At 45.6% G+C, this 27,490-nt stretch overlaps 1 protein-coding gene across 1 annotated transcript in view; it reads left to right on the top strand.

The window, feature by feature from the left end:
- Positions 1–27,490, top strand: part of TBC1D5 (TBC1 domain family member 5) — a 560,176-nt gene that overhangs the window by 37,816 nt on the left and 494,870 nt on the right. Inside the window, exon 2 of the mRNA XM_074984496.1 lies at positions 8,158–8,219. The gene's annotated coding sequence lies outside the window, so the exon portion shown is untranslated. The remainder of the gene's footprint in view (positions 1–8,157; positions 8,220–27,490) is intronic.

Genomic DNA, 27,490 nt, shown 5'->3' on the forward strand with positions numbered 1-27,490 from the left:
CTGATGACTTCACTTATTTTCAAGACTTCTTTAAGAGAGTAGCAGCAGAACTCAATAGCACCCTGAAAGAGATCAATCACTGTCTGCAAACACCCCACATTTTTCACAGATGTTTTTCTCCTTTCATAACCTATCCACCTTTGAATCCACCATGCACATACTCTTCCTGAGTACTGCACTCTCCTTGTATTTCAATGGAATGAAACCGCTTAACTCCTCACCTAAACTTTTTATATCCACTGTAGACTGTGCTGAGGGAAAAATGTGTCATCCCAGAGTCTTTCGCTCTGGGTGTATGCCTGCATCCAGTTATACTACTAGCAAAAAAACCTGATACCCCTTCCCTCCCCCACATAGCATTCCACAAGAGTGATATCTACTTCCATAACTTTTTTATGGAAAATCTTGCTAACTGATACTTGTAAAGCCGCCACGTGTGCCTCCAAGTACATCTTTGCAAAACACTAGGCCCTCACATGGGGACCACTGTCTGAGGTTAGAATGGCCAGGCCGGTATCCTTGAGAGCCTTCCTACCAGATCCGTGGTCCGTACCTGCTTAACACTTGCTGATTTTGAGTCTGCTACAGCGGAGCACCAGGGAAGTCTTACTCTCTCTCAAAGAGGAGGTTACTCATTTGTGCAGTAGCTGATGTTTTTTGAGATGAAAGTCACTAACTGCCTTCTCTCTAGTTTGGAGGTGTGTGTGTGTGTGTCTGCGTGTGTGTTATAAGGAAGGAAGTGAAGAGATGGGCTGCTCATGCACAGTGTTGTGGCACTGCGGATGCGGGAGTTAGGTGCTATGTGTGCATAGCACAAAAGGACATTGCTGTAAAGAAATCTCTGAATGACAGCACAGGTACACTGACACCTACAGTGTAGTGCTCCCAGGGACACTCCTCTCAAAAAATGTCAGTTACTGCACAGGTGAGTGATCTCTTCTAGTCGTATGGAGTACTAAATTATAATACAGTAAATGCTACAGTCATATTTCATTTTCACACTTAGTAAAGAGGAGGATCTAGATGAAAACCTTTATATATCAAAAGTGTGGTAATTAAAACAGTTTAAAAAGCAGCCCATTCTCTTGCACATCTTCAGTGTAATCCATAGTATTAAAATTTGTAAATAGAATGACCCACTGAAGTCAACCTCCCTTTGATATTTAGATTTCAATTAATCTTGAAATATGGGTGAATAGTAAATGGTCAGAACTTTTCTTTGCATACAGTTTGGTCAGATTGAGACCCAATGCATGTGTGTATATCTCCCTCCTCTTTCTCCCCCCTCGGTCAGTTCTTTTTGTTTGCATTTTCATTTAGAACACTACTCCTTCTTGATCCTGATTTTAAAATGATGTACTTTTCTTAATTTCCATCTTCTCTGGGGCACTGTCCAATCCATCAGTAATCGTGTGGCGGTGGTTTCAGCGGTGGGTCTGGCAAGTCGCCAGCATGAAATTAGAGCAGGTGTGGGGCTGGGGTTGCCTGGCATTGGAGGGCATTCATTTGGGGGGAGGAACTGGGGGTGCCTGGTGTGGGGAGGGGTGTGCCTGGCTCTGGGGAAAGGGAAGGGCATTCAGTTAGCGCAGGAAGGCTGCTGGTGCTTGGCTTTGGGGAGGAGGAGGGCATTGAGTCACATATTGTATATTTATTTTTATATAATTATCTATTTATCTATCTATAATATAAATAAATTATATAATATGTGGCTCTTTGCACTCTATCCACCCCTGTTTTGGCTTTTTGTTTCTAACTGGTTGTCCACCCCAGGCTGATGCCTGTAAACAGAAGAAACATAGCATCTTCACCCATGGCAGTTGATGGTGCTCTTTTAGGTATTGATGTCAGAGTCGTGGAAAGACAGCCTCAGCTGTACATTAGAAACGTTGTTTTCAGTGACTTATAACTTTGCCAGACAGTAACCATTCAAGGTAAGATGTTTTTTCTCTGCCTCATGCTGAATTTAGAAAATTTTACAGTAGAAATGGTTTAGCCACTTCTGAGAGTGATGCTGGGAAAAAAATAAATAGTTTTGCTAGAAAAATTTTTCCAACCATTTTTTGGCACACTGTAGCAATTTTATAATTTGAAACAGGAATTTTAAATCAGGCAGAGGGATGGTATTGGATTCAGAGACAGGAGTCTTTGCCATCTCCTTTAAAATCCACTGAGATTTATCAAACGATGCAAACCTTTGAAAACTGTAATTTGTGGATCATCAGTAGAATTCGCCAGAGACTTGCTGTTAAAATCTCTAAACGTTCCCAGCTGTACTGAATGTACTCCAGGTACAGAGCCCCCTATGTATCATGGGGACATCAGGAAATTGGGTGCGAGGGCAAGCAAATGGCAGATCGTGTTAAATATTGAAAAATGCAAATTAATGTATATCAGAAAGCATAATCCCATATATCCATACAGAACGATGGCATATAAATTAGCTGTTACCACTCAAGAAAGAGATCGTAATATTGTTGTGGATAGTTTTCTGAAAACATCTGCTCAATGTGCAGTAGCATTCAAGAAAGCTAATAAAATGTTAGGAACCAATTAGGAAAGGGACAGATAAGAAAACAAAATATAATACCATTGTACGCCCACTGTAAATATTGTGTGCCATTCTGGTCACCCCATGTAAAAAATAAAAAGATCTCTTAAAATTTGAAGAAGTATGGAAAAGGACAACAAAAATTATTAGGGATGTAGAACAATTTCTGTATGAGGAGAGATTAAAAAGACTGGGATTGTTCATCTTGGAAAAATGATGGCTTGCGGGGGCAGGAGAGAGGAAGAAATATGGTAGAGGTATGTGGAGAAAGTGGATAAGGAAGTGTTATTTACCACTTCACGTAACATTTAAACTGGGGTCTCCCAATGAAATGAATAGAGATCAGGTTTAAAACTAATACAAGGAAATATTTTCCCATAATGCAGTCATGTGGAACGTGTTACCAGGGGATGAGGTGAAGGCCAAATGTATAAAGAGTTCAAAAAAAGAATGAGAGAAGTGTATGGAAGATTGGTTTGTCAGTGGCTGTTAGCTAAAATGCAGGATGCAACTCCATGCCTTCAGTTTCCCTAAGCCTCTGACTGCCAGAAGCTGGGACTGAATGATAGGGGTGAATCACCTTTTTGTGTTCACATCCTCTGAAGCTCCTGGGCTAAACAGACCATTGGAGTGACCTGCATGGCCGATTTTATATTATGAAGTTTTCTGCATTGATTCCCTTGCACCATTGTCTCCTACTAACCTGGCAGCATACAGCACTTTTGACAAGAGAAAGATGTTTGGTTTTTCATGTTCCTGTCTGATTGTCCCCAGATTTTGTGGGTTGTGAAATAAGTGCTTCTCAATCTGCCTCCCAAAGTGGCTATGTTTCTTAAGGTTTCCCAGATTCTTGATACAGTAATCCCTCAAACAACGTGATTTCGAGTTGTGATTAACTCGCATTAATGAGAGTTAAGTGCAGCTCAAAATACGGCGGCCCTGGCCCAACCCAGCTGGCCCCGCGTGGCCCCAGTTCAAACTCCCCACCTCCATCTCACTGCCGGCCCTGCCCCCTTTGCATGGCTGTGGCTCTGCCCCACTCCCCACAGGACTGCATGGGCCTGGCTCAATCCCCCTGCCCCACCCTGCAGCCCTAACCCCCGCCAGACTTAACTCCCCTGCTCCCCTCCTATGGCCCCAGCCCACTGCCAGGCATAACCCTCCCCAACTGCCCCCCGGCCCCAGGATTTACCTTTCAAAAGATGTTCCTGCTGCTTCCCCGTCTGCAGAATATGCATTCCCCCATTCAGAGGGTACACTCCTACCAGTCCTTTCAGGAATTCCTGGGACAGGCTGAGGAGCAAGAAAAGAAATATTTCCGCAGAAGCACAAAGCAGCTTGGAGATTAATTTACCAGCATACAGTAAGATAAAAGCAGGGTAAAAGCTGCCCCCCCCCAACTTGCATGAAATTTGAGTTATGCAGGGGTGTGAGGGAATGCAACCCTCGCATAACTTGAGGGACTACTGTATGCTGGTAAATTAATCTCCAAGCTGCTTTGTGCTTCTGCGGAAATATTTCTTTTCTTGCTCCTCAGCCCGTCCCAGGAATTCCTGAAAGGGCTGGTGTAGGAGTGCACCCTCTGAAAGGTCCCGTATACTATGTGTATCAGAATGAAACGTAAGTTTTTTCTTCTTAGATTTTCCTGATGCTCTCCCAGTTTCTTTTCAAGATGATGAATCTGTTATCCCTCTTGAGCCTTCTTTGCCTGTCTTTGAGCTGCTGGTCTTAGAAATATCTGCAGTCTCTGCTAGCTTAGGTGTTCCCAATGTAATGATGTACAAATCTGCCTGCAGAAGCCAGAAGAAACATAAGTAGGTCAATCCTGAGGGCCCCATAACATCCAAATTAAGCATTAAAGTAATTAAACACAAAGCAGAGTTGACAGAAACTGAGCCACTTACCTTGGCCCATGCTTTTCTAAACCATATTATAATTATATGAGTATAATTATGCTCTTAACTTTACTGTAATTCATTAGTGCATAATTAGGGCCCTACCAAATTCAAGGTCTATTTTGATCAATATCATGGTTGTAGCATTTTTAGACTTGTAAATTTCAAGATTTCATGTATTTAACATGGAAGTTTCACGGTGTGTGTGTGTGTGTGTGTAAAATGGTCCTAAACCACAAAGTTGTGTGAGGATTGCATGATTATTGTAGAGGGGTTGTAGCACTGCTGCTCTTACTTCTGAACTGCTGTTGGTGGAGGCGGTGCTGGCAGAGCAGGACAGCAGTGGCTGCTGGCTGGGAATTCAGCTCTGGAGATATAGCTACCACCAAGAGCAGCACAAAAGTGAAGATGGTGTAGTTTTGCCAGTCTTACTTCTGCACTGTTACTTGCAGAGATGGGACGTTAGTTGCCAGCTGCAAATCCGTGTCCAGCTCCGAAAGCAGCAGTCCAGAATTTACGATAATATGGGTATGGTATTGCTACATTTAACTTTTGAGCTGCTGCTGATGGGGTGCTACCTTCAGAGCTGTGCTCCTGATGAACTTAGAACCACTTTTCTCCCCTGGCCCAGCTCTGAACACAGCAGAAAAGTACGGGTGAAAATACTGGGACCCTCCTAAAATAACCTTGTAAGCTCCCTGCCGCTCTTTTTTGCTTCAGGACTCCCTATTTGAAAAACAGTGGCCCTCCCTGTGAAATCTGTGTAGTATAAGGAAAAAGCTTACAAAACGTTATGGTCCATGGTGCATTTTGCATGGTGCTGAATTTGGTAGAGGCCTATTCATGTGACATCCCTGACCGGGGTGCTGCTGGGAGGAGTGCCCCATCTCTCTCCTCTACCTCCCATGGCGTGTCCAGCACCACAAATGGGACAGGGCTTGCCCGACCTTCTGATGGTGCAGCTGTATGGCTGGAAGGGAAGAGATGGATGGCATGTCAGTCCAAACACTACTGCCCCGAGGGCTGTGCCCCCTTGCCGTGGGCAGTGCCCCCTGTCCAGTGGCACAGCGGCCATGGGGAATAGTGGGCTCTGAGGGGGTTTCCGTCAATGTGGGGCAGGCCCTGGGTGTGGTCAGGCACAGCCCAACCCCTTCCCATGCGTGTGGCTTACAGTGCTGTCCATGGCAATGGGTGCTGAGTTGCTGGGGCCATTACATCGTGCCAGGTGCCATGGTGTTGTGGTTGTGTCTGGGCTGGGGCTGCTGGTTGTGCGGATGACCCACTGGAAGCTGTGGTGAGGGCAGGCTCCATCTCCCTGTGGCGGGGGAGTGCACCCCAGTGAGTTCTTACTGGAGGGTCACTCACCAAGGTCCAGCGATACCCCTCTGGCTGTTATCTGGTTGCATGACCGTGATAGCACATCACTGACAAGGTCCCCATCATCGCTGGATTCATCAGAGGGTGATTCCGGCTCAGTGCCGCGCAAGGTGGTGTGGTCATGGGGCCCTGGCTCTGCCTCAGGGTGTGGCTCCTCCTCTGAGCTGTCCATGACAGTGTGTGGTATTCTGAAGCACCAGGAGGCTCTAGAGTCCTGGTAGTAGGGGCAGGTCCTGCCCCTGACTGGTTGGTTGTGTCCTGGGCTTGGGTGTAGCCCTGCCGAAGCTCCTTTGCTTTTCTACAGAACTGGTCTTGTGTGCAGGTAGGGTGTCCCCAGGTGGCCAGGCTGGCGGCAAGGTGGGTAAAGGCGGACACATTCTGCTGCTTCCTGGCCATCTCCCAGAGGACCGCCTTGTTCAGCCACAGGCCAAGGAGGTTGCTGAGCTCCAGCTCTGTCCATGACGGGGCCTGTTTTTTGTGTGGCTGGGTGGGCTCCTGCAAGCCTTGTGTAGGGGGGCCCCTAGGCCTCATGTGGAGGCTGGCTGGTGCTATGGTTCAGTTCTTGGGTGCAGGGGGTAGCCATGAGGGTGTGCAGCAAGAGGCCTTTGCTGCCAGCACACTCTCAGCTTCCTGACACAGGGTTTTTGGGTCCCTGGATTTTAAACACGGCCATACACGGGGACGGGGGAGGGGTATAGAGCTCAGCTCGCACTGACTAGGTGTCTCTGTGCACCAGCTGGCCGGCACCATGGAGGAGTCCTCTTTTGAAAGAATGTGCACGGGGCATCAATAATTTTTTTTTTTGAAAGGGGGCACTCTTCCTCATTTGGGATTGGAAGAGAGTTTCTTTCGATTTACTTTAGAAAGAACACGTTTTGCATGTAGATGCTTCACTGGCTCTTTCAAAACTGTTTAGTTTGAAGGAGAGGAACATTGTTAAAGATATAAAGATGTTTCCTATTCACACAATGCGTTGTAAATACCAGGAGACAGTATCTTTTAAGGTACTTATTTGTCCTAAATATAGAAGTTTTCATCTTGAGACAGGTGTATTTCAGATTCCTTAAAATAGAAGTCTCTCCACTGCTGTTTTAGGGCTTGCAATGTTCTCTCAAAAAGGAGGTGTACTTTTTCAGGATGACTATATTTAAAAAGGAGGAATAGTTCTTTTTAAAGCAAATTGAAACGAGAGCATGAGAGCGTGAAATTATTAGCAGCACTGGTGCACATTTACATTACTTCTACATACTCTTTTGAATGACCACACAACAGAACAAGAACTTTGTTTCCACTGTGTTGATTTTTCATGACAAAACATGGCAGCCTATCCAAAGGAAGGTGTTTAGCCAAGATAAATATAAAATTTATGATTAAGCAAGTGTTTCCCTATTATACTCCCTAAAGAGAATTTGAGAGTTGTTAAATATAACATGTCTAAATTCTTCTAGGAATGAATTGCTTGTTGTACTTTGTTGAAATACAACACAGTTTAAAATATTTTCTATAGAGGGTAACTTTTCCTACCCATTTCTTTTGACTTGAATAGCAAAATTCACAAGCATGTGAAATGTAAGTGATATGCTGTGATTTTTGCACATAACACCTTCATGTAATTTCACCAACTTCATACAGAGCCCAAAATGCTTGTAGGTTGACTTGCCTGTAAGGTGTGTTTAAAGAGGGAGCGAGTAAGTCTCAGTTGGGAGAGTATGGGTATAGTCGGTGCATGCTTAATATTTCTGGATCCTTTTATTTTTTCATATTTCATGTTTCTTTAAAAAGACTGTTTATAGGGTATGACTTTTTGAGGTAAACCACAGTGAGAACCAATGTAGTGTGTAAAAAAAAAAAAAAAAAAAAAAAAAAAAAAAGGCCCAGTTTCTTGGGGCAGTAATTTCTTGGCTCTTCTTGGTATAATGGCTGGATTTGGAAAGTGCTGTTCTAATTACATTGTGAATGAACATAGATAGTGAAAATTTAGTGGTTTTATTGTATTCTTTTAAGAGTTATGAGGTTCCAGAATCCACAAGAACATTACGTGTCAGCCAAACAATTGTCCTTCTCACATTTTGTCTTCACATCTGAATTAATGCCAGTTTTCACAGATTGCATGTCAGCTTAAATAAAGAAACAGGCCTCCATTTGCTTGAATTCATTCCACCAAAGACTTCTAAAAAGTTAGGTAGTTTGCAAACAGCAATGGTTTTTTCACATTAAGATGTTTTGTAGAATTATAAAACAGCTTTTCTTGTGCTTTCAAATAAAATGTTGTCATCCACTAATGAATGAGATACCATCTGTAATAATTAAGGTTATTCTACTTGTTTTCCTCTGCAGCACAACTTCTAAAGGATTAGAGAAGATAGTGAGAGAACCACCAAGAAGGTTGTACCAGTATTGTGAGTACTGCATTGAAAAGAAAACATGAATGAAGAATGTTACAAAGAGGCTGTCCACTTATATTAGGGAAAAATGAGCTATATGAAAGGATTGCATGTAAAATACAGAGCAGGATGTATTGTTGGAACTGTGTTAATAATTTATAAGGAAAAAACTGTCTTGTAAAATCTGAATTGTATCCTTATTCAGTGTAATCAGGAATTTGCCAATAGCAGTGAAAAATATTTTTCTGGCCAACAAAGATTGATCTAGTTTATATACATTTGTTTATTTAAAACTATCAGAATTTAGAAAATTATTGTAGTTTTGCAGGTTTCTCATTTGTTTTAGTGACTTATTGTTTAGGTTATTTTGCAGAATTATTTATTTGCTGATTTATTTATGTATTTCATTATTTATTTATTTGATTATTTAGTAAATTATTTATCTGATGAATTATTAATATATCTTCATGACATGCTTTAAATTATTTATAACTTAATTTTGAGTTTATTGCTTTTCGACGCTGCATTGTTACTGACTAGTTTTGATTTTTTTTCTGACTGGGTTCTTGAAAATTGAAGTATTAGCTCTGAGAGAAAAGTATAGTCACTGGAATATCCATAGATGTTTTGCATACAAAGTAATTTACCCTATAGAGACAAATTGTGCATAGCTGTATTTTTCTGAACATCACTGTGTACCTGCATGAATTTTTACTACACTTATTCGTAGAAATACATAGTTATTCATAAATGATCCTTCATGGAGCAAAGATTAAAAAAAATGTAAAAATAAATTTATTTTTATACACCTATTGACTGTTTTTCTTAAAGTTGTTGAGGTTGATCCCAGCATCTCCAGTGGAAAAAAAAAGTACTTTTTTTATGAAGCCTTATGATAGCAAAAATATCTTAAATTTAACTATTTGCATTAAGAAAATAATGCATTTAAAATTATAGAACTCTTATCAAGGGGAGAATCGGTTCTACTGAGTCCATTTTAAACATGTGATCTGTACATTAACATGCAATGTGTAGAAGTATAGGTAAGATTAATATTTCTGCATGAATAGGAGGAGAAGTTGCAACTTGTTTGTCTGACATGTTTATAATACGAGGCCATGGACTTTATGAATTCCTCAAACTTCACATAGGTGTTTTCCCATAGGACTGGTAGCCACTGTTTTAGATAATTCATAAAGAACTGGCTATTGTGACCACATTTTGATGGTGCTTTCTTTAGGCAGTTCTCTTAAATCTGGGCTTTTACTCAAAGAATTCTTGAAATTAAAGGCTAAATTCTTGCTTCATATATGAAAGTAGACTTCCAGGAGTTGTATACATATATCTGAGGTCTGAATATGTCTGTATAACTTATGGATCCTCTAGTCTGAGGAACTATCTACCTTATCTCTAAATTATCTATTTAGCTTCCAAATCAAATAAGTAAATTGCTTCTTTAATATGAAGCTACTGGTACCCTGTGTGAAAAAATACTCTACCTTCCTAATTTGTAGGAAAGCGTAGTGACTGAGGCCTTTTTGCATAGCACTGAAGGGAGTTAATGAGCAGGGCAATGCAGTAATTCCCATAGAAAAGTGCCGTGTGCATAACATGGCCTTTATTCTATGTTTAGTGCTTGAAATGAATTACTAGATACTTTAAAGTTTTAATACAGCATGAAAAGGCTGCATTGCACATTTCAAGTTAGGATGCTGTTGAAATACAGTAGAAATGGCCTCTGTAGACAGGTTTCACTATAGAACTTAAATTATGCATGTGTATATCCAAATTCCTTATTTTGAAATATTGAATGTATGAATATTTAATTTGTATCTTGCTTTAGTATCTTCATATGCTTGCCTTAAAGGAAGCTGTTTCCTTTGATTTATATACATGGATAAAAATGTGTGTACAGTGTGTATCAATGGCTTTTTCTCTCTACAATATTAGATGAGCAACATTACATAATGATAGCTAAAGTTTTTTATTCAAAGATTTACCACTGTGTATAAAACATGCATGTGTGACACATCTCTTTTGCATTCTTTTACTTTATAGAGATTTTTTTCCACATGTTTAGAAAGGTCAGGTATATTGCAGCTCTTAATACACTCATACAACCTTAAGTATTTTCACTATTTGGGGAAGAATTTGATTTTGATTTTTTTTTTTTTTTGTTTTCTCTTAATTTGAATACTGTGGTACAAGTTGAAAACTGGAAGGGGGTTTCTGGGTGTATATTAATGTTATGTGGCCATATTTTTTGAAATTTTGTACACTTATGCTTATTTCTCTGCATATTTGAAATCTTATTGTTCAGCAAGATGTTAGGCATTGTTACAGATAGTAGATAAAGTACTGTCAGTATATTCTGCCTCCAGTTTTTCATAATATGAAACATTTCCTGAAATATGCATTACTGTAGTTATAGAGGTAATATAATGAAGCTTATGTGTTGGCACTGAGAGTAGCTACTTCATAATTATGACAAGTGTACCAAGTACCGCCAACACTGCATTAAGCAAGAGATTTCTTTCACAATTAATCCTTTTTCTGGATGGCACAAAAATGAATTTACTCCCGAAGCTAGTGTTTTTAAAGAGAAAAATAAAGCACTGGTTCAGTTGCTCTGAATTTTTTTCCTTGGTTTATATATTATATTGCTCATAATTCAGGAACTAAAGTTTAGAACTTTTGCATATTGACCGAAGTTCTACTACAGTACTCAAAAGTTACTTAAGTTCCAGATATAATTTTATGTATAAATAAAAATATTTCTGCTTTACTATATTTTATCTTTTATGTACATTTAAAAGCAAAATTTCATATTCTAGAACACGAATTGTTTATGTTCATGTGTGCAAATGGATGTTTACATTAACATGGCATATGTATAAGGATGGCTTTTCTCTTACAGTGAAATGGGAAAATGCTGATTTTTTTTTTTTAAACAGTTTTGTATGTGAATTTTATCTTAAGTGCAAGACTTACCATTCTGGTAACTGAGGACTTACTGTTTAGCAACAGGAAAAGGAAATACAAGCCATTGCTGGCTGACCCGCTGGTTTTTAGCCTCAACTTAAAGGGATCCTGCCACTAAGGGTGAGAGGGTAATTCTGTTCTTGGCTTTGTCCTGAAATTGCCAACCAAAATGATAAAAATGACAAGTTTTTGTGATGTGAACACTTGTTTATCAGGAAATGAAGGGAAACTACTAACATGCTGACCAGCCATTGGGTTGATAGTCTATGGCCTGACTTTAGGGGTACTACTGTCATGAACAGTATGGCTTCATAGTAGTCAGACTGGATCCTATTTAAACCCGTGCCCTATACATATAAGGTTTTACATCTTCTTAGTAAATCATTCTGGATTATGTAGTCTCCCTGTTGTAATTAAATTAATATTTCAATGTTTAGCATTTCTTCTTTTGTCTCCTCCTTCTCTTTGCTGTTCTTATAGTTTCTGTGAAGCAGTTTTAGAAAGTATTTTATAATATCATCCATCATCATGGAGGCACCAAGAGAAGTAAACATCTCCCACTCAGTTAGAGACACAAGTGTGGTGGGTGAAGTAATCTCAGAGTTGCTCAAATAAAAGAGATTATCTCACCCTCTTTGTCACTCTAACAGCCTGAGACCTGCACGGCTGCCACTATACTGCTACATCATTTTAATCAAAAAAACACCCTGTGAAAAGTACAGCTAGTGTGCTTGCACTTCAAAGTGGTAGTAGGGAAGTATTAATGTATTTCTGTTCATTAATGTTGTTTAGTTTTAGGAAATAAGAAGCATCCAGCAGTGTCTGGTCAATTTTCTGCAAAGGTGTTTCTTTTGCTTTATATACATGGATAACAATGTGTGTGCAGTATGTGTCAGTGTGTTTTTCTCTTAGATGAGCAACTTTTATAATGATAATTTAAGGTGTTTTTTTTTTTTTTACCTCTAAGATTTAGTGCTGTTGTGTAAAACATGCAGCTGTGACATCAGACTGTAGTGTTTGCTTTTGAAACTGACTCTAGAGCTGGTTTGTGGATGAAACAGCAGATTATGCTTGGCTTCAGGCAATATTTCCTCTTGTCACAGTTTGTTTGTGCCATCATAATGACATAGGGTGCGTCTAATGTGCAAAAGGGAGACTGCCTGAACCTGGGTCAGCTAAGCCAGGTGAAAATAGCAGTGAAGACATGGCAGGTCTACTTTTGGGTTAGTAGTTGGGTTAGTAGTTCAGGATTATAGGATTCAACCTGAGCTGCTAAGGTGATTTAAAAGCTCAGTTGTTATGTCTTAACTGCTATTTTATCCTACATTAGCTAGCTTAAGCTAATATATTTTTTTCAATGTAGACATAACAGCTGCGCCTGCACTACAGCGTGATTTTAAGGGCGAGCATTTGAAAGCAACCTTTCGAAAGATCACCTTTCTGCACACAAAAAGTGGCTTGAGGTCACAAACTGCTCTTTTGAAAGACTGGTCAGCTCTTTCGAAAGAGAGCATCGATACAGCCCAGGGATCTCTTTCAAAAGAAAGGATAAGCAAACACTGCAGATGGGGTTGCATGGCTGGCAGGCCCTTCTGGGGGCTGCAGACAGCTGCTCCCTTAAAGGGCCCCTCCCAAGCACACTTGTCCTGGACACGTTGAGGGTTGCTTTGCCACCTGGAGCACCGCAGACTCCCACCATGCAGAGAAGCCATTTTGCACCCCGAACAGCTTCTTGATGTCAACCTTGTTGAGGCAGTGTTACTTCTGCTGGGCACGTTTGCTAGCGGCTGTCCTCCAGTGGCTCTGGGGGGCCACCCACATAGCTGCCTTTTTGCAGGCAGGCTCAGTGGGGCAACATCTGCGCCCCCTCCCTCGGGTGATCTGGTGCCTGTAAGGCTACCCCACCAGCATCAAGTGCTGGGACTGGCTGGTGCTGGGGGACTCAGATGATGACTGGTGGATCCAGAACTTCTGCAAGACCAAGCAGTCACTTCTGGAACTATGTCACTTGCTCCCCCCATCCCTCCAGCACCAGGACACCCACATGCAGCCTATGCTCACCTTGCAGAAGAGGGTAGCCATTGCACTCTGAAAGCTGGCTGCCCTGGACAGCCACCCGTCAGTTGTCCACCAGTTTGGGGTGGGCAAGGCCACCATCAGGGCCATCCTCATGGAGATAAGCCATGCTTGGGTCACAAACCCACCATGGGGAGGAGGGAGGGGCCCCCAGGCAAGGGGGACCCTTGGGGACGTGTGGGAGGGCCTAGGGATGGGGGAGGCGGGGCATTGAGCATGTGGCCATGCACTCACAGGCAGTGAGGTTGGAGTGTGAGGGGAGGGTGGGACTGCGGGAATGCCTGACATGGGAGCAGGAGGCTGGGTCAGGCAGGCAGTCACAGCCTGGGTAGGAGTTTCCAGGGTGCCTGCCACCTAATCCCAGGCCTCCCACTCCATCTTCAGCCACTCCCGCCGGATGGAGGTCATGTTCCGCAAGGCAGCTGTGTGGGCGCCAGCAGTCTCCTCCCCCCATGGGGCCAGTGCATGTGGGAAGTGGGGGTGTCCTGGTCCCTTCGCTGTCTGCTCCGGGGCTCCTCTGGCTGCGGATAGGACTCAGCCTGCCCTTGGCTGGTGGACCTGTGGATACAGAAAGTGACAGAGGGACTACTGATCTGTGCTGTGACCTGACCCTGGGGGCCGTTCCCCTTGTGGCCCCCTCAACCGGTGGCCCAGGGGCCCTGTGGAATCCCAGATGTGGAGGGGTCCCCACAAGAGTGGGGCTTGCACCAGATTTGATTCAGTTCCCTCCCCTTCTCTCCCTGGGCAAACAGACTGTGGTGCTGTCCACAGAGTCAGGTGCCAAGTGCTGCGTCCGTTCCCCTCCGTGGCCCAGGGAGCGTAGCTGTCCGGGGTGCATCTGGACTGGGGCTTATGGCCATGTGAGTGTCCAACTACTGGCTGTGGCAGAGGCGGGCACCCCCTTCCGAGGCTCCCTCCAGGAATTTGGAGGAGGCTCTGGGGGAGAGGTCCTAGGTCAGTGACTTAGTGGATGGTGGTGACGAGGGTTCCATCTCTGGGTGCCTCACCATCTCTTCCTGCCTGGACATCCTGTTCCTTCAGGTGGGGCTCGCTGGCACCCTATGGTCCTGGCAGGTCCACCATTTCTGTCTCTGGTTCCTGCTCTGGCTCGGGCCTGGTGGTATCCAGGAGGGCAACTGGTGGCGGGGGCTGCCTGCTTCGCCCCATGGAGGCTGTCCACCTCCTCAAAGTTGGCGCAGCCAGTGAGTGCTGTTCCCGAGCAGCTGGCCACATCCCAGGCATGGCAGTTAGTCTGCTTTAGCTCCATTACATTGGAGCACACCTGGTGAGGCGTGCAGCTGGGGTTCCCCTCAGATGTTAGGCTGGTGGAGAGGCAGGTGAATGCAATGGTGTTCCACCGATGGCCAGTCGTGCTGGAGAACCTCCTCATCCCTGCACAGTCTGAGGACCATGTAATATTATGCAGCTTTGTTGATAACATTCTACACATTTTTAGCCTTTTATTATACTTTATAGGATTTTTGTTGTCTTATGTTTTTGACAGAGAGCAAGGCTTCTCAGATTCTTTGTGTAGACAACATTATATGTAATTTTGTAGAACTCCTCCTCTTCCTTCAGTGAATGTGTGGACCAGGAAGGGGCCCTTTTTTTAGGCCCTCACTAGGCTCCTTTGAGCTCTCTGAGTGTTCCAGGGAGGGCTCCTGTGGGCTGTGGTGCTCCTGGCTGCTTGCCATGCTGCTGGTGGGGTGGAGGCTGGTGTTCTGGCATCACTGCGAGGGCATGCTGGAGGAGGCTTATGCTCTCCCTTCTGGCAGCACGCTGTCAGCTTCCTGCCATGGGGTTTCTGGGTCACTTTGTCTTCAAATGTAGGCAGACGCAGCAACCATAGAGCCCTCCTTGTGCTGGTAGGGGCATCTCTGTACTCCAGCTGGCCAGTGCTTTGGAGGACCCCATGTTTTGAAAGAGCAACCACTGGAGCGTCTATGCACATTCTCTTTTGAAAGAGCCTTTCGAAAGGGGGTGCTCTTCCTGAAATGGGAATGGAAGAGCTAATTTGGAAGGTGAGCTGCATTCTTTCAAAAGTCCTTTTGTAAGAATAAGTTTTATATGTAGACATTTCATGGGGAATTTTTGAAAGGGGGCCTTTTTTAAAATTTATTTCAGACGTATTTCCTAGTGTAGATGCAGCCAACCAGAATATAGATTTGAGGAGACTGGTGATCCCATATTCTCAATTTATCGATGTATTTCAAAAGTGTGATCAAAGAATTATTAAAGAAATAGTAATACCTGTGCATGAAGTGCTTGCAATGATAATGCATGCATTGGATTATGTAAAATGAAGGTTAATGAAAGTGATAGTTTTATGTCACTTACTAGAAAAGCAACTCTTTCGCATATTTTTTCAATCTGCAGTGTAAGATTGGTCAGAACTGATACTGATGACATTATGACGTTTTTCAGAAAAATTGCAAGCGTCTTAAAAAAATAGGTTCAAAGAACGTGAAGACCACAGAATGTCTACTATTTCAAGTTGAAATAACTGGAGGCATGTAGAATATTTATTTACAAAGAAATCCACAATAAATGTTTGCTGCAATGACCAGGAAAAAAAAAATTATCCTGGGGTTGGAGGAGGAGGAGGGTGGCAGCGATATTTCTTCTGGAGAGACTGTTACAGGAAACCTAAGATCACATACTGTGCTGTGGTCAGAGAGTAGTAAACGGTTGTAGTTAATTGAACTCAGAGTCCCAGGAGAAGACAGAGTTGTGGAAACGTTAAGTCAAGAGGAAATAGTGTAGGCATGAGAAGTCAGTATAAGGATAGGAACTGGTGGGCATAGGGCTGGTGGCAGACACGTGCTTTTGGGCACTCTGCACAGGGACTTTGATGAGCAATTGTGAGCAAAACCGGGGATAAATCTTCAAGTACCATTGAAGTATAGTACGACTTCAACAAAAATCTATTTGCATGTACACTTGTGCATTATAACCGTATATTATACAATTATTAAGCACTCAAAGAAAACATCACAACATTAAGGTTTCACAACCTGTAATTACATGTAATATTAGGCAACTTTATCGATAACATTCTACGCATCTGTAGTGTTTTTTATACTTACGTGATTTTTGTTGTCTTTGAGAGAGAGCAAGGGTTCTCAGACACTTCGTGTGGGCAACATGATACCTAATTTTGTAGAATTCCTCCTCTTTCTTCGGTGAGTGTGTGGACCACCACTATCTCTCTTTTTATAAGGTCATCCAGCATCATTGTATTGCAGTGCTTCCTGCAGAAGTAAATCTCTCCCAGGCAATTAGCAATCAAGTATCACCCTCTGGAAACTATAGCAATTGTACTTGGCTTTAAAAGTGATAATGGGGAAGTATTTAATGTCCTTCTGGTTTATTAATGCATTTCAGCTTTATGAAGTAAGGAGGAGCCAGCAGTAAATGGAGATGACCAATCAGCTCTCTGCAGACGAATAGTTAGTGATTCACAGACCATAGTTTGAGAACCACAAACTCAGTATGCTTATATGATGAATTTTGCTTTTCTTTCTCAAGTATGTTCTTAATGATTTCGGGCAAAGCCTATACTTGTAATACTTGGATGATACAACTATAGCATTATACATACTAACAAAGTATAGTGTGGATGCAGAATATATCAGAAAATCTTCCCTTTGCCTAGTATAGCTTATTCCAGTCCCTGAATGAAATAACTATGCCCGTAAAAGTGCAGTTTTGCTGGAATAACTTCATCTGCATTATGGATTTTTGCTAGTATAGCTATGTTGGACAGAGCTCACACATCACACTTCTGACTGACCCAGTCATGCCTGGTAAATGTTTGTAGTGTAGCATTGGCCACTTACTGTACAATGTACAGTACAATGGCTTTCAGTCACTGCTAAAGCCATTCAGAGGTGTGTGTCAAACCCTGACAAGCACTCCCTTCTGGTCACCCTCTAATACTGCTGTGTAGGTTTGTTCTTGATTCGATGGAGTGTTAAGCTTCTGGAGCCGCAACAAACTGTGGCACTAGTTTGTTCCTTGTTCTCTCTGGCACATTTCGCTGGGGACTGCCGGCTGTCCCTCTCTGAAATGGGGCTCTGCTGCACAGCTGCCTTAGGTTCCAGAATCTTTGCAGACCCCTGAAATAATGCAGTAACCCTCACCCTTACGTCAAAACTCAGTCTCAAAGATGTGAAGTTTTTGAATTACATTTTAGCTCTCTGAGGCGTGCAGTGGTTGTGAAACATTTTACAAGCATAGATTTTGCACAGTCTGTATCCCTCTTTGTACTTAATTATGTAAACCCCAGGAGACTATAGGTCATTAAATAATAATTATGAAATCACAATATCCCTTACTTTCTAACTTACACTTTCATAGTGAGTGCCACAGGAAACATCTGGGTCCGGGAAGGTGGGAAGACAGGGTGTCACGTGGTGAGTGGACTCTGTCTAATGGACTGGATAAAACAGATTTTGTGTGTTTCTTTATTTACGTAGAGGAGGAATGCAAAACTCAATGTGTGCAACAGTTGCTACAGAATAACTATGGTACAGTCCCTAACAGTATAATGCCTGCTGATAAAACTGTTAAGGTTGTTAAAATATTGGTAGCTTGATAGAACATTTCAGAACATTGTCTGATGCTCCAGAATACAAAAGCATGCAGACACTCACGGTTTGCAGTAACTCTCTATTCTTCTTCGAGTGTCCCCGTGGGTGCTCCACGTTAGATGTTGGGCTCGCCCCGGCGCCGCAGGTCGGATCTTCCAAGCAGTTTCTGCCGGACCGCGCATGCGCCGGTGCACGCCGCTCCCTTGCGCGCTCCTGGCCACGTGCGCGATCCGGTCCCCGCCAGTTCCTCTTTAGCCGCCATCGGCTGCAGATGGAATCTGCTCAGGCTACGGCCAGAGTTAGCGTATTTAACGTTTTTAATTGTTTTAAAGTTTCTTCAGTTTTAGATTGTTAGTCGGCTGTTGTTTTAAAAAAAAAAACAAAGAAAGGAAAAGAATTCAAAGCTTCCAATCCTAGTAACAAGCGGAGCACCGGAGGCCAGGAGCCTAGGGCCATTAGCCCGCCTGCTGCAGCAGGCTTTATCCGGGAGGGGAACAAGCACAGAGAAGGTGCTAAGTACCCTATTAACAACTCAAAGACTTACCACAATATCCTCTTCAGGATTCAAGAAGTGTGAGTCGTGCCGCGAGGAGATGCCAGCATCTGATGGGCACAGTCAGTGTATAAGGTGCTTTGGGGGAATCCCATGTCACTCAGAAATGTTCCTTCTGCGCCAAGCTAACAGCCAGAGCAAGGAAGGACAGGGAGATGCAGCTTAAAATGCTGCTCTTTGACAAGGCCCTCCAGCCAGACGTGCCGGAGCGGCCGCAGCAGGAGGGACCCTCCGGGGCCCATAAAAGGAAAGCCGCGTCCTTAACCCCATCAGCGCAAAAACAGAGGAAAATCTCCCCAACACGATCCCTGCCGGCAGCAACAGTGAGCGGGACGGGTGGAGCGCACAGCCCCCAGCCGCAGCTACAGCTGATCGGCGGCGGCGTGGAGACGCACGTGGCGGGGGTTCAGCCTCCGATGATCAAACAGCCGCCCCGCACTGTGGGCAGGGCGGCGGCCAAGCAAGCGCCGGAACCAGCGGCACCGCAGACAGCGACACTGACCCCCGGGGAACCGGAGGCGCAGAGCGCACAGGCATGTGGCCTGCAGGCACCGGGGGAGACCGCCTGCGCGGCACCGCTGAGGAGCGTGCTGAGCGCGGTGCAGACTACGGGGCCGAGATCCCCGGCGCATCAGGGGGCGGAGCCACCCCCACAGTGGAGGGGAAAGGCAGCACAGAAAACACGGCACTACATTCCCTCTCCATACAGGGCTGCAGAGCTGCTTTCTCTGAGCCCTCCGCTCGTGCTGCGGACTCCAACGGGAAGGCAGGGGTCACCCCTAGCCTATCCGGAGCCCCCATCTCCATTTCTACAGCCAGCCTCCCCATGGCTTGGACCACCTTTGCCCTTCTTGGGCTTTGAGCCACTTGAGTACTATCACAAATCGGTCTCTCCAGCATCCCAGGTCTCCAGAAGATCTCGCTCCCCCAGACGTTGGGGGTATGCACCAAGGGAGTGGTCCAGGTCACCATCCCAGGAGCAGTGCCCGTGTTGCCATGGTCGCCCCTATCATGCGGGGCATAGACACCATAGGCATACTACCAGGGACAGATCCCCACAGACAGTTCCGTATCCCCGAGGGCAATCACGAACGGGGACAGAGACTCAGATATCTCGGGGGGAGTTGGTTCTGGAACCCCGGGATTTTCCCTTGCAAGCTTCTAGCGAGCGGATGTACCACTGTCAACAGGACCCGGAGGGGTCCAGAGAGGCGTACCCTAGCGGTTCCTCATTGTCCTCCCCGGATGAGGCTACGGCCCCGGGGGACGTCCATCCTCCGGACGATCTCAAACAGTTCCAAGAGTTGTTTAAAAGGGTAGCCTTCACGCAAGGCATCCAGACAGCAGAGTTGCAAGAGAAGCACCATAAGCTCCTTAAAAATCTGAGACCTCCGGCCTCCTCTAAAATAGCCATACCGCTTGACAAAGCAATCTTGGAGTCCGCCACCACGATATGGCAGACCCCTGCGACTATTCTGCCTGTCCACGAGAGAGCGGACAAGAAATACTTCGTGCCGACGAAGGGCATGGAGTTCCTATTCAGCCACCCGCAACCAAATTCTCTGGTGGTAGAATCGTCTGAACAGAGATCAAAAACGTCTCAGTTCAAAACAGGGGGAACGGACAAAGATGCCAAGAAACTAGAGCTGTTTGGCAGAAAGGTCTACTCCTCCTCCACCCTACTGTTGAGAATGGTGAATTACGCAGCGCATCTAGCGAACCACAATTTCGACAACTGCTCTAGGTTAACCTCCCTCATGGACTCGCTTCCAGAGGACAAGAAGCCGGTGCTCAAGGCTATCGTGCAAGAAGGCTACGCGGCCTCGAGGACGGGAGTTCAGATCGCCCTGGATGTTGCGGACACAGCAGCACGCTCAACAGCTACGTCAGTGGTAATGCGAAGGGAGTCCTGGCTCCAAACCTCGGGTATACCGAGGGATCTGCAGGCGAAGATCGTCAATCTCCCCTTCGACACGCAGAAGCTGTTTGCTGAATCAACTGACTCGTTCCTTCATTCCAGTAAAGACTCAAGAGCCACTCTTAGGACCTTAGGGATCTACACCCCTCCATACAGAAAGAAAAAGTACTACCCTCAGCAAAGACGGTACCAGTATCAGCCACAGCGTCCCCAGTACCACAGGGGTTACGAGCAAGGGCGACATCAACAGCACCAACAATATAGAACTCCCAGGCGACATTCCCAACAGAGCCGTGCGTCCTTGGGGCAGGGCCAAAGGCCACAAGTTTGACACACAGATCCAGGGCTGCGCCATCACTACCATCGCACAATGTCATCCGAAGCTGTTATTCCACCATCACCTCCGACCATTCTACGACCAGTGGCAAAGGATCACCACAGACAAATGGGTGCTGGAGATCATAGCCACGGGATGCGCGATCCCCTTCCAGTCGCTCCCACCGCCACGACCTCCACCCAGGCCCCACCTGCAGGATGCCTCCCACGAAGCGAGACTCAAGCAGGAGGTAGACCATCTTATGCTTATAGGGGCAGTGGAAAGAGGGCTGGAGCAACTGCAAGGGAAAGGGTTCTACTCGAGGTACTTCCTCACGGAGAAAAAGACAGGAGGCTGGAGGCCCATCTTAGATCTTCGAGGCCTCAACCGGTACCTGCGCAAGCAACGCTTTCGGATGATCACAATCGCCTCCATCCTTACGGCACTAGACGATGGAGATTGGTTCGCAGCCCTCGACTTACAAGACGCGTATTTTCACATAACTATCCATCCTGCTCACCGACAATTCCTCCGGTTCATGGTAGGCAAAGAACATTTTCAATACAAGGTCCTACCGTTCGGCCTCTCCTCGGCCCCCAGAGTCTTCACCAAGACCTTGGCAGTGGTGTCAGCCTACCTGCACAGACAGGGGGTCTTTATATTCCCGTATCTGGACGACTGCCTACTCAAAGGGGCCTCGAAGCAGGAGGTACTACGCATGATACGCGTCACAGCAGGCACGTTCTCTTCGCTCGGCCTGGTTATCAATCTGGCAAAATCAAAGATAGACCCCACACAGGACATAGAGTTCATAGGGGAACGCATAAATTCTATTACAGCGAGAGTGTATCTACCAGAGACACGCTTTCGGGCCATCGGCTCCCTCGTGCAAGTCATCACCTTCAGCCCTACGGTGCCGGTTCTGACGTACTTACAGCTGCTGGGCCACATGGCAGCAGCGACGTTTGTAGTACAGAACGCCAGGTTACACATGCGCAGCGTGCAGCACTGGCTGGCGAGCGTATACAAACCGGCAGCACACACCGTTCACAGGGTGGTGTCGCCCACGACAGAGGTGCGCAAATCCCTGCAATGGTGGGTACACCCCAAGAACATGCTAACAGGGTTACCCTTCCATCAACCACAAGTATCAGTTTTTTCTTACTACAGATGCCTCCCACATAGGGTGGGGAGGACACATGGGCGAAGAGGTGATGCAAGGACTGTGGTCCTCCACGGAACAGTCACTGCACATAAATATACTGGAGCTCAGAGTGGTGTTTAATGCCTACAGACACTTTCGAGACCATATACAAGGTAAAGTAGTCGGGATCAGTACAGACAATACCTCCACCATGTTTTATATAAATCGGCAAGGAGGAGCTCGGTCCCGTGCCTTAGGTGCGGAAGTAGTCCGGTTGTGGAACTGGTGCATCACCAACAATATAACCTTGAAAGCCTCGTACTTACCAGGCGCTCACAATGTGAAGGCAGACCAGCTGAGCAGGCGTTTCGCACTCACGCACGAGTGGCAGATCCGTCCCAATCTGCTACGACCGATATTTCACGCATGGGGCTTTCCCCAGACAGACCTATTTGCCACTCAACACAACAAGAAGTGCCCACGATTCTGCTCCAGGGCAGGACTGGGACGGGGGGTCCCTGGGGGACGCATTCGCGATCTCCTGGAGGGGCCCCCTGTTTTACGTTTTACCTCCCACAGTGCTGATCCACAAAGTCTTGCAGAAAGCCAGGAGAGAAGGAGCCCGAATGATCCTGATAGTCCCAACGTGGGGTCGACAGCAATGGTTCCCCCTACTCCTGCGCATGTCGGACCATCCACCGATGCCCCTCCCGGTGGTGCCAGATCTGCTCACGGCAGCCCAGGGGCCCATAGTGCATCTGCACCCCCAAGGCCTGCAATTACAAGCGTGGTTAATCCATGGCTCAGCTCCCTAGAGAGCACATGTATGGAGGAAGTGCAACAAGTCCTAGAAAGTAGCAGGAGGACTTCCACCAGGAAGACCTACAAGCAGAAATGGACTCGCTTCACGGCATGGTGTTCTACCAAACAGTTAGCCCCCCTTTCGGTGCCTATACCTGTAATATTAGAGTATTTACTGGACCTCAAGAGAGGAGGACTCTCACTATCCTCGTTAAAGGTCCACCTTGCCGCCATTTCGGCGTTCAGACACGAAGAGGAAGGGCACACAGTGTTCGCCCATCCCATGGTTACCAGGTTCCTCAAAGGGTTGGTAAACCTATACCCCCCTTGGAAACCGCTTCCACCTTCGTGGAACTTGGACCTGGTGCTGAGTGTGCTAACAGGACCACTGTTCGAGCCTTTAGCCATGGTTTCCCTCCGCCTCCTTACGATAAAGATGACCTTCCTTTCTCGCAATCACGTCAGCTCGCAGGGTGAGCGAGCTTGCAGCAGTTATGGCAACGCCACCCTGCACAGTATTTTCCAAGGAGGCGGTAACCATATGGCTGCATCCAGCCTTTGTTCCTAAAGTTTCTTCTGAGTTTCATATTAACCAACCTATTGTTTTACTCTCGTTTTATCCAAGGCCTCATAACTCTAACAAAGAGGCGCGCCTACACCCCCTGGACGTGAGGAGGGCACTAGCCTTCTATATAGACAGGACCAAGTCCTTCCAGAAAACGGATAGACTCCTAGTCTCTCTCGCTCCCAAATCGAAAGGAAAAGGTCTCTCTTCGCAGAGAATCTCGAAGCACATTTTATCCTGCATAAAAATGTGCTATGAACTCAAAAAGACTCCTTTACTGGCCACGCCAAGGGCTCACTCCACTAGGCCGGTGGCGGCATCAATAGCCTTTTTCAAGGGCGTTGCGCTAAAAGACATTTGCAGAGCGGCGACCTGGTCATCCTATGACACCTTTGCCAAGCACTACGCCCTTCACAGGGTATTCCAAGAGGATACGCAGCTCTCAACAGTGGTCCTCTCGGGGACAAGCTGCACATGATCCGATTACCCACCTCCTATTTTGGGTTACTGCTGGGTAGTCACTTAACGTGGAGCTCCCACGGGGACACTCGAAGAAGAAAGAGAAGTTACTCACCGTAGTAACGGTGGTTCTTCGAGATGTGTCCCCGTGGGTGCTCCACTACCCGCCCATCCTCCCCGCTTCGGATCTCTGTTTAGTGTTTTGCAGGAGCATCCGAGGCGGTTGGTCAAAGAACTTGGCGGGGACCGGATCGCGCACGTGGCCAGGAGCTCGCAAGGGAGCGGCGCACACCGGCGCATGCGCGGTCCGGCAGAAACTGCTTGGAAGATCCGACCTGCGGTGCCGGGGCGAGCCCGACACCTAACGTGGAACACCCACAGGGATACATCTCGAAGAACCACCCTTACTACGGTGAGTAACTTCTCTTTTCATTGGTGTCCGATAGGAATTGGAAGATCCCTACACTTGTGGTTGTCGTCTTTCATATTCACCACAATATTCACACTCCCAGCCTCCCCCACTCTAAATAAATGTCTGCCCCGTCCACCACAGCCAGGCACCCCTATCCCTCCCCCGCTTCTAACGAATGCCATCACAAGAGCTAAGCACCTCTAGCCCTCCCCACTACTCTAACTGAATACCAGCGACTTACCGGGGCTGCTGCTGTGCGGCTCTCCCTCCAAGTGATGGGGCGTGTACATGGAGTGGGTGGATGGGTCTCGTTGCTTGTGGCTCTCAGGAATCGCCACATTTAAAGGCTCCAAGAGCTGCCTGCGTCTCTTGCTGTGGGTTGGTCATCCTCATAGTCACCGTGAGTAGCGAACCTATTGGACGCCACAGGTCTATTTGTATTGGAGCATGAGTAAATGTATCACAGAATCATAGGGCTGGAAGGGACCTTAGGAGGTCACCTAGTCCAGCCCCCTGTTTCAAGCAGGATCAACCCCCACTAAGTCATCCCAGCCAGGACCTTGTCCAGCTGGGACTGAAAAACCTTGAGGGTTGGAGAATCCACCACCTCGCTAGGCAACGCATTCCAATGCTTCACCACCCACCTGGTGAAGTAGTCTTTCCTAATATCTAAACTACACCTCTCCCTCTTCAACTTCAGACCATTACTCCTTGTTCTGCCATCTGACACCACTGAGAACAGTTTCTCACCCTCCTCTTTAGAGCTCCCCTTCAGGAAGTTGAAGGCTGCTATTAAATCACCCCTAAGTCTTCTCTTCTGTTAACTAAACAAGCCCAAATCCCTCAGCCTATCTTCATAGGTCTTGTACTCCAGCCCCTTAATCATTTTTGTTGCCCTCCACTGAACCTGCTCCAGCAAATCCACATCTTTTTTATACTGAGGGACCCAAAACTAGACACAATATTCAAGATGTGGCTTCACCAGTGCCAAATAGAGGGGAATAACTACTTCTCTAGATTTGCTTGAAAGCTCCTCCTAATGCACCCTAGAATGCTGTTAGCCTTCTTGGCTACAAGGGTACAGTGTTTATTCATATCTAGCCTTTCATCAACCATAACCCCTAGGTTCCTTTCCATCGTACTGCTGCTGAGCCAGTCGGTCCCCAGCCTGTAACAATGCTTGGGATTCTTCTGCCCGAGGTGCAGGACTCTTCACTTGTTGAACTGCATCAGCTTTCTTTTGGCCCAGTTCTCCAATTTATCCAGGTTACTCTGGATTCTCTCTCTACCCTGCAAGGTATATACCTCTCCCCCCTAGTTTTGTGTCATCCGCAAACTTGCTGAGGGTGCAATCCAGTCTCTCATCCAGGTCGTTAGTAAAGATGTTGAATAACACGCGGCCCCAGAACCGAGTCTTGCAGCACTCAGTTTGAAACCGACTGCCATCCAGATATTAAGCCACTGACCACTACCCGTTGGGCCCAACCCTCAAGCCAGCTTTCTATCCTTCTTATCATCCAAGTATCCAATGCATATTTCCTCAACTTATGGGCAAGAATGTTGTGGGAGACAGTATCAAAAGCTTTGCTAAAGTCAAGGTATATCACGTTCACTGACTTCCCCATATCCACAAAGCTTGTTATCTTGTCATAGAAGCTAACCAGATTGGTCAGGCAGAACTTGCCCCTGCTAAATCCCTGTTAGCTACTTTTGATCACTTTCCCCTCTTCCAAGTGCTCCAAAATGGATTCCTTGAGGATTCCTTCCATTATTTTCCCAGGGGTTGAGGTAAGGCTGACCTGTCTATAGTTCCCTGGATTGTCCTTCTTTCCTTTTTTAAAGATGGGCACTATGTTAGCCTTCTTCCAGTCATCCGGTATCTGCCTCAATCTCCAAGATCCTTCAAGGATAATGGCCAAAGGTTCAGCAATGACCTCTGCCAATTCCCTCAATACCCTCGGGTACATTAAATCTAGACCCGTGGACTTGTATACATCTAGTTTTTCTAGATAGCTCAGAACTTGTTCCTTTCCCACAGATGTCTGCTCTCCACCTTCCCATACTGCATTGCTTAGGACTGTTATGTGGAAGTTGACTTGTCTGTGAAGACTGAGGCAAAAAAAATGAGTACTTCAGCTTTTCCTACATCATCTGTCACTAGGTTACCTCCCTCATCCAGCAATGGTCCCACACCTTCTCTGATAATGTGTTTATTGTTAACATGCCTGTAGAAACCCTTTTTGTTACTCTTTACGTCCTTTGCCATCTGCAGTTCCAGTTATGCTTTTGCTTTCCTGATTACTGCCCGGCATTCTCCAGCCATATGTTTATACTCCTCCTTAGTCAACTGTCCACATTTCCATATCTTGTGTGCATCCTTTTTGAGTTTAAGCTGATTAAGGATTTCCCTGTTAAGCCAAGCAGGTTGCCCACCATGTTTGCATTTCTTACTACGCAGCAGGAAGGTTTGTTCCCATGCCTTCAGTAAGACTACTTTAAAATACTGCCAGTTCTCTTGAACTCTTTTCCCGTTCATCTTCATTTCCCAATGTATGTATGTACATGAATGAATGTGCTGAGTGGTATTGTGACTACACTTTACTAAGTTACATTGATCTGTGCCCTGATTGCACCAGCCTCAAAACTTCCAGTTTTGATTATATCTGACTAGTTCCCCACATTAAGATTATCAAGCATGCAATTATTAAGCATGTTTTACAAAAGAGCTTCACAGTTCGAGCACCCAACTGTATGTCCCAGGCAAGACTCTCACACAGCCAGCTGTTCTCCCTGCAGTGACCTGAACCAGGCAGCCTAACATCTGCTGCTGTTTTCTCTTCAGTGACCCCAGCCAGATTTCTTTAGTCTATGGCTGATTTTTTTCCTGCAGTTACTTATGCCAATATCTCTTACATGGTACAGCTGTTTTGTAAGGTCTCTTCACTTTTCCTTTTTCTATCTCAATCATTTTTTTAAAAAAACTTGCAGAGTGTTTTTTTTCCCTCTTGTGTTCCTGGATACTGTTTCTCTTAAGGATTGATCCTGTGAATATCTTTTGGTGAGGAAAGAAAAAAAAAAAAAAGATAAAGCACAAGCCAACTGCAATGGGTTATGGGGGAAACAACATGACACTAAAAGTATCCCAATGCTGCCTGAGAGAGAGCTTGAGCTGAGTTAATTTTACTAATGTGAAAGAAATCAAGGTAAAACTGCTGATAGGGGCATGGGATTGAGTAAAGGGATTGCATGCAGAAACTTTTCTCTGTAAAAAGGGGAACAAGTTGTTTTCTTCGTGGTCAGCTAACAGTGTGAAGAAATATTTAGTGAACTAGATTTGATTTCTGATTAAAACAATCCATTACAGAATCCATTTCCTCCTGTTCAGAGCTTTTCTAGTTTTCCCCTCCTACACCCACCTTTCCATCACTGGCAGTTGAAGTTGTGGAAATTGCTTGTATATTGGTGAGT

Source organism: Carettochelys insculpta, chromosome 2 (assembly GCF_033958435.1).
Source record: "Carettochelys insculpta isolate YL-2023 chromosome 2, ASM3395843v1, whole genome shotgun sequence".
In the NCBI taxonomy this organism is placed as follows: Eukaryota; Metazoa; Chordata; order Testudines; family Carettochelyidae; genus Carettochelys; species Carettochelys insculpta.